The sequence below is a fragment of the Canis lupus genome, chromosome 5 (genome assembly GCF_048164855.1).
Source record: "Canis lupus baileyi chromosome 5, mCanLup2.hap1, whole genome shotgun sequence".
NCBI classification, from domain to species: Eukaryota; Metazoa; Chordata; class Mammalia; order Carnivora; family Canidae; genus Canis; species Canis lupus.
This window is the reverse complement of record NC_132842.1, coordinates 74,568,209-74,582,399: the sequence shown is the minus strand read 5'-3', so window position 1 is coordinate 74,582,399 and position 14,191 is coordinate 74,568,209. Positions and strand designations below refer to the sequence as shown.

The 14,191-nt window shown below is 44.4% G+C and overlaps 1 protein-coding gene across 2 annotated transcripts in view; it reads right to left on the bottom strand.

Moving 5' to 3' along the window:
* TRIM63 (tripartite motif containing 63) overlaps window positions 1–14,191 on the bottom strand; it is a 67,514-nt gene that overhangs the window by 32,279 nt on the left and 21,044 nt on the right. The window lies entirely within an intron of this gene.

Genomic DNA, 14,191 nt, shown 5'->3' with positions numbered 1-14,191 from the left:
GAAATTCGTGAAAGATCTTTCTTCCTTAAGGTCTGCCACCACTCAGAAATGAACGAGAAGTCATATATAAGATGAAGGGACTGGTCTCCCAACATCCTCTCTTCACTGGACACTTACTGCCCACTAAGCCCTGTGTTTTACATAAATCATTCCATTTGTTCTTTCAACATCCAAGTGAGAATATTTCTACTACGTGAAAGGGTTGAAAGTTATTATTATTCCCAGGGAACAGCTGAGGATATAGATTGCCTGGGTCACCCAGCTCTGAGAGGGGAGATTGGGGGGTCCCCTGGCCCTGTCCACCTTCAACATTCCACAATTCCGTGAGTTGGGTTGTCTCTCCTGCGGGCCCGGTTGGGGGGCCCTGCTTGCTCAGACGTTAGATTCCTGGAAGGACAGAGCTGTGCCCTTAGGGGACTGAGAGGCTGACTGCCTGGAGCTCAGCTTCAGGCAGGAATTTCACACCTTCCCAGACCCTAGACCACAGGTGGAGGGTGTCTGGGGGACGGGCCAAGTCCGCCTGCGAGGTTGGGAAAGGTTGTTCCCACGGAGAGAGGGCTCCTTCCCCAGCCCTCAGCCACCTGTTCCCCAGATCCACCCTCCCCACCTCTGCACCTCCTCTTTGGAATGCTAAATCCAAGAGCCGGTGGGGCCGGCAGGGTATTAATAACTGGAGTCTGACGTTTGTGCTGATTAGAAAGGCATTCCCTCCTGGCAGCCAAGACGTCTGAATGCCTCTCAGCCCATCTCTCTCAGCCTTCTATGACCCTGAAGAGGATAAGGGTGGCAGGGTAATAATAATAATAATAAGGGCCATTCTGGTTTGAGTGTCCTGGTGCTAAACGCATCACCCACGCTGTTGCATTCAATCCCTTCAGGTACTTTTAGTACTTCCAGTTACTATACAGAGAAGCTGAGGCTGGAGAGAGGTCAAGTAACTTGTCCCAGGCCACACAGCAGGGGAGCAGCTGGGCAGGAGCTCAAATCTATCTGCCAGCAGCAGCAAGCACTCCTATGGGTGGTGGAGCCAAAGACAGGTGTCCTGCTCAGGTGCCAGTAAGCCCTGTGGCCCAGTTCCCTTAACTTCCAGGAGCAGAGTTGACTGGTACAGTGGAGGGAGGGGATGAGCTTCCAGGAAGCCACTTTTCTGGTGGACGACAGGACCAGACTGGACCAGACCTCTTGGCCCAGGCCTCAAGACAGCCCCAAGAGACAGGGACAGGCTGGAAGAAGGGCCCTCTCCTGACTTCTGGCATGGGGAGTCAGGTGACACGAACAGCCACTCCTGCCCCGGGAAAACTCTGCTCCCCTTGCAGTAGCCCTTCACCCCTCTGCTCACCTCTTCTGGTTCTGGTTCTCTAGCTCTCACTCACCTCTTCACTCCTTTGAGGTGACTGTTTGGGAGAGACAGGCTCAATCACAGGGAGAGGTGAGCAAAAAGGCCTATTTGTCCAGTGGCTCAGAGTCACAAAGGTCTCTAATCTAGGCTTTTGACATTAGCTTTCCAGGGGCAGTGTGGATAGTGGTTGCTTCACCACTGGAGCCAGACTGCTGCTGGGCCCGCTCCCAGGTCTGCCACTTAGGGCTGTGTAGCCTTGGTAAGTTTCTTGAACTGCTCTGTGCCTCAGTTTCCCCATCTATAAAATAGGGATAAATACCTACTTCATAGGGTTGTTGTGAAAATTAACTAGTTAATAAATGTAAAGCATACATCTGAGCATAAAAGCCTGGCACAGATAAACACTCAATCAGTGTTAGCACTCCATCATTTGCTATTTCCAAATGAGGTTCCACACAGAATAACAGAATGGAGAGAAGACACTCATGAAGGAAACTTTAAAAAAATCATCTCTTCCATCCCGCCACTCAACACAATCACCAACACCATTTTGCTGCACTTGCTTCCAATTATCTTCCTGTCATTTTTACAACACTATAATTACAGTGTACTGGAAAGGGACTTGGGACTTGTTTTCCTTTTTCTTTCTCTCTTTTTTTAAGACTATTTTTGAGGGGCAGCCCGGTGGCTCAGCGGTTTAGTGCCGCCTTCAGTCCAGGCGCTGATCCTGGAGTCCTGGGATCAAGTCCCACATCAGGCTCCCTGCTTAGAGCCTGCTTCTCCCTCTGTGTCTCTGCCTCTCTTTCTCTCTCATAAATAAATAAAATATTTTAAAAATTAAAAATTAAAAAAAAAAGACTTTATTTTTGGGAGAGAGAAAGTGCACAAGTGGGGGGAGGGGCAGAAGGAGAGGGAGAAACAGACTCCCCCCACCCTGAGCACAGAGCCCAATGTGACTCCATCCCAGGACTCCGAGATCATCACCTGAGCTGAAGTCAGATGCTTAACCGCTTAATCAACGGAACCAGGTGCCCCAGGATGTGTTTTTCATTTAACATTTTATCCTAAACGTTTTCTATAATCATTCAGTAGGATTTTACTGAGGGTTTGCTCTATGCTGAGCAGTGTTCTGGGCTCTGGGCACAGAGCAACCAGCAGGAGAGGACAAATCCTTTCTCTCCAGGAGCTTACATTCTAGCAAGTGTTGCTACATTGCCTTCAGAACTCATTCTTTTTTATGGAGGTCTCATCGTGTACAATAGAGAACACAGATAGGAAGCGTGTTCAATGAATGAAATAGGAAGGTGTTCAATGAATTTTTACACATATATTCATCCATGTAACTGCCCCCAGATTAAGACCCAGAACATTTTCGTCACCCCAGAAGATGCCTTCACCTTCCCCATTAATAACCGCCCCCCCACTTCCACGTAGATTAGTTTCACCTGTTTAAGAAGAGGATCCACTCTTTCGAGAATGCCTGCTTTCTAAAGGCTGCTGAATATTCCATCCTATCAATATATTGTTGGACACATATTTTGCTGTTAGTTTCTCACTGTTATCAACAGTGCTACAAGGAAGGGACATTTTTAATTATCTCCTTAGCCTAGACTCTCAGAAATGGGATCGATTTTTGAAACGGTGCTTAGTAAATATTGACAGAATGCTTCCCTAGAAGGTTATAGAGCTCCACCAGCAGTGGGAAGAGCAAGGCACACAGCACAACCAGAGTCCAGCTCAGTCACCCGCCTTCTGGACTAGAATTACCTAGAATTTTAGCTAGAATGCTCAGCATATGATACAGAAGGGTGTCTTCACAACAAGCTTAACTGGCACAAGAAGGACTCACAAGACAGGATCTCCCTTGGTCCTGAGTTTAGGGCTGGGCTATACAAGTCAGAACCCTGACTTCTCCCAGCACACTACAAAGAGATTCAGGGGATTCATCATTTTTCTTTTCTTTTTTTAGGGGCTTGAACTCACGACCCTGAAATCAGGACCCGAGCTGTGATCAAGAGTTGGACCCTTAACCAACCACGCAGGCGGCCCGAGGAGTCATCTTTCATTGGTGGATGAACAATAACCAAGCAGCAGAGCCGGATTCAATCATTAAAGCAGCTTTCAATCTAGGAATTTACAAGGGTACGCGGAACAGTGAAAGAAACCAGAATGTGCGTACTGGAAGACTAGCGTGCCCTCCCTCTGTTAGAAGGCCACAGGGAAAGCCAAATCACGAGGAAGGTTCTTGGCGGCTCAGTCTTGTGCCCCAGAAGGCAGAGCTGGCGAGAAGGAAACACTGAGCTGTAAAGACAGGACACCTCAACTGCAGCTCAGTGGATTCCCTCAGATCTGGGTCCTTAAGAAAAACTGAGGTCAGCCCAGCATTCCTCAGTGGTTCTTCCTTCCCACGGCACACTTCCAAAGCCCAGATCCTGTGCAAATTCCTACCCGCCCTTAAATCTACTTCTCCCCTCTTTCCTGGTCATAGCCTAGCCCACTCCACCACCATCACCTCTGGCCTAGATCTTTGTTTGTTTGTTTTAAGATTTTATTTATTTATTCATGAGAGACACAGAGAGAGAGAGAGAGAGGCAGAGACACAGGCAGAGGGAGAAGCAGGCTCCATGCAGGGAGCCCGACGTGGGACTCGATCCCAGGTCTCCAGGATCACGCCCCAGGCTGAAGGCGGCACTAAACCAGTGAACCACCAGGGCTGCCCTGGCTTAGATCTTTCTAGCTCTTGCCACCCTGGCATCTGGCAGCTAAGTAATCTTTTATTTATTTTTAAATTTTTTAAGTAGGCTCCACACCTGACGTGGGGCTTGAACTTAAAATCCTGAGATCAAGAGTGGCATGCTCCCCTGATCGAGCCAGCCAGGTACCCCTCTAAGTGATCTTTTAAACTAGAAATCTGATCTCATTTAAAAATCTCTATTTAGGGACGCCTGTGTGGCTCAGTGGTTGAGTGTCTGCCTTCGGCTCCGGGCTTGATCCTGGGGTCCTGGAATCGAGTCCCACGTCCGGCTCCTTTCCTTGCATGGAGCCTGCTTCTCCCTCTGCCTGTGTCTCTGCCTCTCTCTCTCTCTCTCTCTGTGTGTCTCATGAATAAATAAATAAAATCTTTTTTAAAAATCTCTATTTAAACCCCTCTGGTGAAGGAAAGATGAATGGATAAACAAAATGTGGTGTATACATACAATGGAAGGTCATTCAGCCTTAAAATGAAGAAACGCTGACGCATGCTATGTGAATTGCAGGCATTATGCTAAGTGAAAGAAGCCGGATACAAAAGGACAAATAAATATACAGTGCTTCTATGGGGCACCTGGAATAGTCGAGTTCTTAGAGACAAAGCAGACTGGTGGTTGCCGAAGGCTGAGGGAAAGAGGGAATGGGTAGTTGGTGTTTCATGGGGACAGAATCTCAGTTTGGGGAGATGAAAAAGTTCTAGCAATGGATGGTGGTGATGGTTGCACCACAATGTGAATGTACTTATGCCACCAAACCATACTCTTAAAAATGGTCAACTTTATATTATATATATTTCATCACAATTAAAAAACAACTTCAATGACCCATTCCTTCTATCTCAAAATCCATAACAAGGTCTACAAGGTCCTGCAGGATCTGGCCCGGGCCTTGTGTTGGCCTTTGTGTGTGTGTGTGTGTGTGTGTGTGTGTGTGTGTGTGTTGGCCTTTTAAGGCTGATCATCATACCCCTACCCTCTTCAACTGGAGTCAGACCCTACTGAGAAATAGGATCGGGAATCAGACAGGTGGTCTGCTGAGGATCCGAGCTTTATTACTAAGATGTTGGGCCAGAGACAGGCTCTTGCTCACTTGCCTAATTGCTTCTCATCATTTGTTAGCAGAAATGGCACATGTTCAGAGGCCTGTGGGTGGATCAGTCAGTTAAGCGTCTGTCTTCAGCTCAGGTGGTGATCCTAGGGTCCTGGCATTGAGTCCCCCATGGGATCCTGGCTCAGCAGGGAGTCAGCTTTGCCCTCTCCCTCTGCCCCTCGCCCCACTCGAGAGCGCACACTCTCTCTCAAATAAATAAATAAAATCTTAAAAAAAAAAAAAGTCCCATGTTCAGAGAGGCCTTCAATGACCCAAACCACCATCCTACCTCTGCTACCTGCCTACTAACAAGTCTTGGACCTCTAGAGTTTCCACAACTGCATTTCTGTGTCTCATTGCTTGATCATTTGTGGAAGTAATTAGGAAGGTAAGCTCCATGAAAGCAGCTTGTTTTGGATATGTTTTGTCAGCACATGGCACAGTGCCGCAACAGTCCTGTATGCTGTTGGAAGGAAAATGTGGGTAAGGCTTTGGGGTGGGAGGTCATGGATAAGCCCAAGTAACATCTGATGCTACACTGAGTAGCAGGCCTTTTTTGTTTTGTTATATGCACTCTGCAGGTTTGTAAGGATGAGGTTGCTCAGGACCATTGGGAAGCTAAGTATGGTTACCTGGAGCTCCTCCTCTACCTTTTCCCCCAAACAGCATTCAGCCTCTGCTCTTTTTTTTTTTTTTTTTAAGATTTTATTTATTTATTTGAGAGAGACACAGAGACAGAACATGAGCAAGGGGAAGAGGGCAGAGGGAGTGGGAGAAGCAGATTGTTTGAGGAATGGAGCAACTGACTTTCTCATTCCTACAGGTGTATACTCCTGGGGCTCAATCCCCAGGTGCTGCCTACCACCTGAGCCCATCTGAGAGGCCAGTATTTTTTTTTTAAGATTTTATTTATTTATTCATTCATGAAAGACACAGAGGGAGAGGCAGAGACACAGGCAGAGGGAGAAGTAGGCTCCCTGCAGGGAGCCCGATGTGGGACTCGATCCCGGGTCTCCAGGATCACGCCTTGGGCCAAAGGCAGGTGCTAAACTGCTGAGCCACCCAGGGATCCCCTGAGAGGCCAGTATTAAGACGTAGTCAGCAAAGTGGAAGGCAGAATAGAGGAAGCTGAGTCTTTAGGCAATATGTGAGCTGTGGGGTCAAACCTTTCCTGAAACCCGTACTCCCATCTCAATTCTTTTTAGACACACATGCCAAAAATTCCCTCTAAGTCAGTTTGAGTTGGGCTTCTGCCCTTGTATCACACAATGTCCAAAAGGGTCAAAGGCAGCCAAAGCTCCAACATCTTAGTAGCTGCTGAGGAGCTTTGTGAATTCTCAGTCTGAGATGCTTTTGGGACCTTGTCTTGCAGCTCTCAACTCAACCATCATGGCTATCAGATGGGGACACCCCTTAGCAGCAGCTCTTGGCACCCCTAGGGCAGAGGATATGGAGTTTGGTCTTTTTTTTTTTTTAAGATTTTATTTATTTATTCACGAGAGACACAGAGAGAAAGAGAGAGAGGCAGAGACACAGGCAGAGGGAGAAGCAGGCTCCATGCAGGGAGCCCAACGTGGGACTCAATCCCAGGACTCCAGGATCATGCCCTGGGCCAAAGGCAGGTGCCAAATTGCTGAACCACCCAGGCATCCCTGGAGCTTGGTCTTAATTACCAGCAGCTCCAGCTATTCTCAGTTCTCATGGAGGAGACAACCAAGACCCATCCAAAAACACAACAGCTAAAGCTGTGGCTGGCACATGACCTTCCTGGGCCCCTAAATCACTTGTTTGGGGGCTGGATCAGAAATAAGCATTTCAAGCTTCTTGATACAAGCATAGTGGAAGTGTAGGACTGAAATCAGAATGAAAGAGCTAGAAGGATCTGTAGAGATGAGCTGGTCAGACCCCTCATTATGCATATGAAGAAACTGAGGCACGGGACAGGGAGACTTGTTCAAGGTCACACAGCATGTCAGTGCCAGAGCTGGCGTTCTCCTTAAAGGAGTTTCTCCATCAGCCTCCTCCTGCAGAGTTGGGGCTGGGAGGAGAGGGGAGAGAGCATGGATGGGGATTCTTCTTGCTATAGCAAGATAGGAACTGCTCCCCCAGTCACTGGTACACCTACTTACTCGTCCTTTAAAAAAAAAAAAAAAAAAAAAAAGATTTTATTTATTTATTCATAAGAGACACGGGCAGAGACAGAAGCAGGCTCCTAGCAAGGAGCCCAATGCAGGACTTGATCCCAGGACCCTAGGATCATGACTTGAGCCAAAGGCAGACACTCAATCACTGAGCCACCCAGGTGCCCCTACTTGTATTTAATAATTTGGCAGCATGGGGCAGCCCGGGTGGCACAGTGGTTTAGCGCCACCTTCCGCCCAGGGTGTGATCCTGGAGGCCCAGGATTGAGTCCCACGTCAGGCTCCCTGCATGGACCCTGCTTCTCTCTCTCTCTCTCTCAATATCTCTCTGTTTCTCAAGAATAAATAAATAAAATCTTAAAAAAATAATTTGGCAGCATATCAATAATACCTTGTGGCTGACCCAGGGTAAGAGGATTTCAGAGGGTACTAGGTCTCTGATGAAGCATCAGTGATGCCTCCAAAATTTCCACAGAGAAGAAATTTAGGGCCAGTAATCTGGGGGGAAGGAGATTAAGAGACCTTCTCTGAAGGTGTGTTTGCATAGCAAGTCTACCATTGTCACGTAGATCAAGGCTTCTCAATTTCCACATTAATGAATTTTGAGCAGGATAATTCTTTGCAGTGGGGGACTGTCCTGTGCCTTGTAGCAGCACCCTCACTCTCTACCTACTGGACACCAGTGGTGCCTACCCTCCAAGTGTGAAAATCAAAAATGTCACCAGTCATTGCCAAATGCACACTGAAAGGCAAACTGCCCCATTTGAGATCCCCTGACTTAACTGTGTTTAACTGGTTGAGAGAGCATGATGGAGATTCTTCTAAAAGAAGAGAGGAGATAAAAATAGGAGCCACCCTTTCCTACAAGGAAAAAAAAAATCTCTAGAGGGATGGTCAGCTTTAGGCAGAACTGTGACTCTCACCTTAGCCATGCACCCTTCCTTTGGTGATCATGTTTTCCCCTTTCATAGCTCCCATTCCTATGTAGAAAAAAATGTAAAAACTATCCATGAAAAAAAATTAGTATTTGTATTCACGCTAAAAGTGAGATAATCAGGATACAATACTTACTGGGGGTTAAAAAACACAAGCATTCTATTCTTAAGATGTGAGCATTTCACTGTATATAAACCATATCTCAAAAAAAGTAAGTAAAAAATACATAAATATTGTAGTCAGACCTGGGTGCAAGTCCCAATTCAGACGTTTCCAAGCTACGTGACTTTGTCCTCTTAGAAACTCCATTTTCTCAGTTGTAAAAGGGGAGTAATAATAGTAAATACGTCACAGGATAACTATGCAAAGTGAAATCATGTATAAACAGACTTTGCACAGCGCTGGCACAGGGGGTTATATGATTACCTATTTTTATTTACAAGTATAGTACCTACTGATACTTATCTGTATTTTTAAAAAATATTTTATTTATCCATTCATGAGAAACACAGAGAAAAAGAGAGAGAGGCAGAGACACAGGCAGAGGGAGAAGCAGGCTCCCCTCAAGGAGCCTGACGTGGGACTCGACCCCAGGACCCCAGGATCACAGCCTGAGCTGAAGGCAGAAGCTCAACCACTGAGCCACCCGGGCATCACTTATCTGTATTTTATAGGCGAAATTGCTGCCCGATTATCTGCTTCCTGTGGACCTATTCTAATTATGGGCATCTCCACTTGTCTCTTCTCATGGGACCCCTTTGTTTAAATACAAAAAGTAAAGTCTGGAGACACAGCAATTTATGGGGCTTGGAACCTGGAGTCTTGGCTCTACCAGTGACTTATTAGAAACTGAACTTACTCAGTCCCTTTCCCTAGCTGTAAAGGCATACTATTACTACCCATTTCCTAGGGTTCTTGTGAGATTTATAATGTCACTCTTAACAGCTCTGGGAATTCAGGCCTGCCTTCAAGGCTGGGGCAGTAGCTGTACCAATGGAACCTACCACAAGGGGGCAGGATCGTTACATCCAAGTTCCCACCTATCTGTGATATTTCATTTTTTGAGTGTACTTGTCTAACTTGTTAAAATCTACATATTACTTGTATATTCAGACATATACATAAATAGAATAGTATAGTGGACCCCATTTACCCAGCACCAGGTTTCAACAACCATCAACATTTTGCCAATCTTCCTCCTTCTTGTTTGCTATACTGCCTGTGGAGTAGTAAAGCACAGCTCAGACCTCATCGCGTTTTATCCATAACACATCAAGGTGCCATTCTAACTGAAAAAGGCTTTTATTTCCATGAGCACTATGTCATTATCACACCTAACAAAAAATAATAATAATTCCTTAATTTATCAGTCCATATTCAAATTTCCAATTGTACCACACATGTCTTCTGACAGCTGGCGCACTTGAATCAGAATTCAAACAAGGTTATTGCATTTGGCAAGTGTCTTGAGTTTTATGCTTTAACATTCTATCTTCCTTTTGTAACTTCATGCCATGAATTTGTTGCAAAAACCAGGTCACTTGTCCTGTAGAATGTCCCACATTTTGAGTTTGGCTGATTATTATATTTGTCCATCCCCCTGGTTTCTGATAAACTGGTAATCAGATGGTGGCTTGATTAGGCTTAGATTTTTATTTTTATTTTTTTATTTTTTTATTTTTTTTGCTTTTTGCTTTTTAAGGCAACAATATTTCGTGGAAAGGGATGAATCCTCCTCTTGGTACTGTTAAGTTGGGTCACTGGCTTCAGGCAGTGTCAGCCGAAGCTTTCCATTACAAAGTTCCCCAACACCCATCATCCAATTGTTTAAGCATCATTTCATGACTGTTGCCTAGACTCATTATTTCATTAAGGTTTGCAAAGTTGTGCTTTTCTAATCCTACCGTTTCTTTTGCATTTATTAGTTAGAATTCTTCTACAAAAAATAACTTTTTCTTACTTACCATTTGGTTATATGCAATATAACCGATCAAGGAATGACCAGAAAAATGTTTCTTTTTATCAACATTCAATTAGTTGATTCCCTATAAAACTCCATTGATAACAAATGTGTTTTCCTTAAGTATCATTATTTTTTTAAATTTTTATTTATTTATGATAGTCACACAGAGAGAGAGAGAGAGAGAGGCAGAGACATAGGCAGAGGGAGAAACAGGCTCCATGCACCGGGAGCCCGACATGGGATTTGGTTTCCAGGATCGCGCCCTGGGCCAAAGGCAGGTGCTAAACCGCTGTGCCACCCAGGGATCCCATCCTTAAGTATCATTATTAATTGGGGCACCTGAGTTGATCAATCTGTTGAACACCTGCTCAAGTCGTGATCCTGGGGTCCTGGGATTGAGTCCCACGTCAGGCTCCCTGCTCAGGAGCGGGTTTTTTAAAATATTCATAAAATAAAATATTTAATATATTTATGTTATGATCTATGGAAGTTATCATTTTTCTCTTAAAGCTCAAACTGTTCCATCTTTGGCCAGTAGGGCTCCTTCATATTGATTCTTCATTTTCACATGACCCCAATAGTATTTGATAGCTTCCTGGCTTCCAGGCACAAGATGACCCAACCTCACCTTTCTGGCTCCAGATCTGGAATCAGCCATTTATCAAAGGAGCCTTGATTTTCTTTTTTTGTTTTTTGTTTGTTTGTTTTGGAGCCTTGATTTTCTTTGCTTAATTTTTAATTTTTTTAAACTGTCAAATGGTGTTTAGAGACCAAATCTGTAATATTAGGGGTGTTCATTATTACTGAATTGGTGATTGTTTCTAGGCTTTTTCAGCAGAAAACACTTTTTTTTTTAAGAGGAACATACAAACTTCATTCATTCTGCTAAGTCAGATATAAGATTATCCTAGGCTTTTTTATTTTTTCTTAAAAGATTTTATTTATTTATTATGAGAGACACAGAAAGAGAGAGAGAGAGAGGCAGAGACACAGGCAGAGGGAGAAGCAGGCCCCACGCAGGGAGCCCGACGTGAGACTTGATCTCGGGTCTCCAGGATCACGCCCTGGACTAAAGGCTGTGCTAAATCTTTGAGCCACTGGGGCTGCCCCCTAGGCTTCTTTAATATTTTTTTCAGATTTATTTATTTGAGAAAGAGAGAGAGAGAGCATGCATGGGGGCATGCATAGAAGGGGGCAGAGGTAGAGGGAGAAAAAGTCTTAAACAGACTCCACACTGAGTGCAAAGCCTGATGTGGGGGTTGATCTCATAACCCAGAGATCACAACCTGAGCCAACACCAAGAGTAGGATGTTTAACTGACTTTGCCACCCAGACACCCCCATCCTAGGCTTGTTTTTTTAAGATTTTATTTATTTGTGAGAGAGAGAGAGTAAGAGAGCACATGAACAGAGGGGGTAGGGAAAAGCAGGCTCCCTGTTGAACAGGGAGCTCAATGTGGGGCTCGATCCCAGGACCCTAGGATCATGACCTGAGCTGAAGGTAGAGGCTTAACCAACTGAGCCACCCAGGTGCCCCAGGCTTGTTTTAATATTAACTCTTTTTCTCATATGTTGAAAATCTTGATGCCTAATGTTATTAACATCCTTATTTGCCTTATCCTTAAATATATCTATCATAGTTTCAAAATAGCAATGTCAATATTCTTTTTTTAAAAGATGTATTTATTTGAGAGAGAGAAAGAGGGCATGGTGGGGAGAGGGACAGGGAGAGAAACTCAAGCAGACTCTGCTGAGCACAGAGCCCAACATGGGGCTTGATCTCACCACCAGAGCCGAAACCAAGAGGCCCTGCTTAACCAACGGCACCACCCAGGGACCCCAGCAATGTCAATATTACCTATAACAAGACGAATGAGTGAAATTTAATATTTGTATGCACTTCTAGTTGTCCTTAGACTATAGCCCATTAGGGAGGTACAGTCAAAAGACTTATAAAGCCACTTGAAATTATTTTCTCTGTGTAGTTATACCATGCAGATGGCTCATTTGTTTCTAATTTTTATGGAGTGTTTTATTCTTTTTCTTGAATTTTGTTTTATAAATATGCAAAACATTTACAAGCTTCCAAAATAGTCACTATATAATAAGGTACATTCACAGAAGTCTCATTTACATGTCTACCCTCTCCATCCCACAAAGGAAACCATTTTTAGAAGACTGGAGTTTATTCTTCTGTTTAACTTTTGAATATAAGCAATTAACGTTTATTTATATCATCCCATTATTGGGTGATGTAAACACTATTATGCCCCTTGCTTATTTCACTTAACAATATATATGGACAACACTCCAGATTAGCATGTTTATTAGTATATGTAAGAAGTCTCCCACATATCTTTTTATAGTTGCATAGCACTCTATTCTGTGCATGTACTGTAATTTATTCAGCCAGTTCTTTATTGACATGTGAGCAGCTTCCAATCTTTTACTACAAAAGTACCATAATGAACAACTTTTTGTATTTTTGCCAAAATATCACTAGGATTGATTCCTAGAAATTTAGGATTTAACCTAGGACTGCGAGGTGAAATAGTAAATATATATGTAAAGTGGCTATGTGTGCGAAATATTCTTAATGAGTTACATCATTCTGCCTTCCCACAAGCAATGTAGGACAGTATTACCCTCAGGTGTATTCTGGTACCATAACAGAGGAGGCTTCAGAAATGAATCATAAACAAGGTTCCTTTCCCCAGGAACTCTCAAGTCTAGTAGAAGTCCTATGGGCAAACTAATAATGATATTTTGTAATAAGCAGAGGCAGATTTACCCCGAAGCTAATGAAGCTTAAGCCTGAGACCCTGCCTTACAGAGACACATTCCAAGGCCCCAGCTATGTGTTCATGGGACCGTTCTGTAATCTTTTTCTTAAAAAACACCTCAAATTTCTTAAGCTTCAGGCTCTGTATGACCTGAATCCACTTCACAATCTTTAGTCATCCTGGGGTTCCTGGGTGGCTCAGTCAGTCTGCCTTCAGCTCAGGTCATGATCCCAGGACCCTAGGATGGAGCCCCACATTTGGTTCCATGCTTAGCAAGGAATCTGCTTCTCCCTCTCCCACCTCCTCTGCTTATGTGCTCCTCTGTCAAATAATAAATAAAATCTTTTTTTAAAAAAAAAACCTTTAGTCAGCCTATCTTAGGAGTTCCCAAATTGAATTTCAAGTCTCAGTTCTGCAGTCAGCTTGAGAAGAGGGATTCCTATAGTTAATGACCGAGACAGACAAAAGGAAAAAAAAAAAAAAAAAAAAAAAAAAAAAAAAAAGCTCTTCTAACCAAAGGAGATACCACTCTCCTGATTCTGATCAATTACCCACACAAGCATTAAGGCCTTCCATAGTTTCCCTCTACTTTGAAGGGCAGAAACTAAGCCTTGGCTGGCATCAATACCCCAGCAGACAGCTGATGGAGACTGATCTATGATACTCAGGACAAAAGTCTTAATAGATGACAGAGCTGGGTGTTGTTGGGTTTTTTAGCGGGGTAATTACACCGGGAGAGTGGGTATTCAAGGCAGGACACCGGAACACACACACACACACACACACACGCCCCAAACTACACAACTTTTGGTCAAATAAGGCAGCATCTGTGTCCTTCACCTGTAAAAACAGGGTTAGTAATAAAGCCTACCCTGTGGGATTTGGTCAGGATTAGAAAAGCTAATTGAAAGACCTAACCCAGTCCCAGACTCTCTGGACAAGGTCCATAAATAGAGGACAGCAAATAAAAGGGGTAAGTGGCTGATCTTGAGAGCACCGACAGGGAATCTCCGCACGTGGAGCCTAACGCCGCACCGGAGAGGAACCACCACTCTACTGACAAACAGCAGGTGCAGAACTCAGTAGTGAGGAAGGGACGGACGCTTCAGGCGGACGCGTACTGGGCCGCGTGACTGACTGAACACTGGGCTGGTCCGAGTCTCTGAGCCACCGACAGTCTCGGGCCGGCT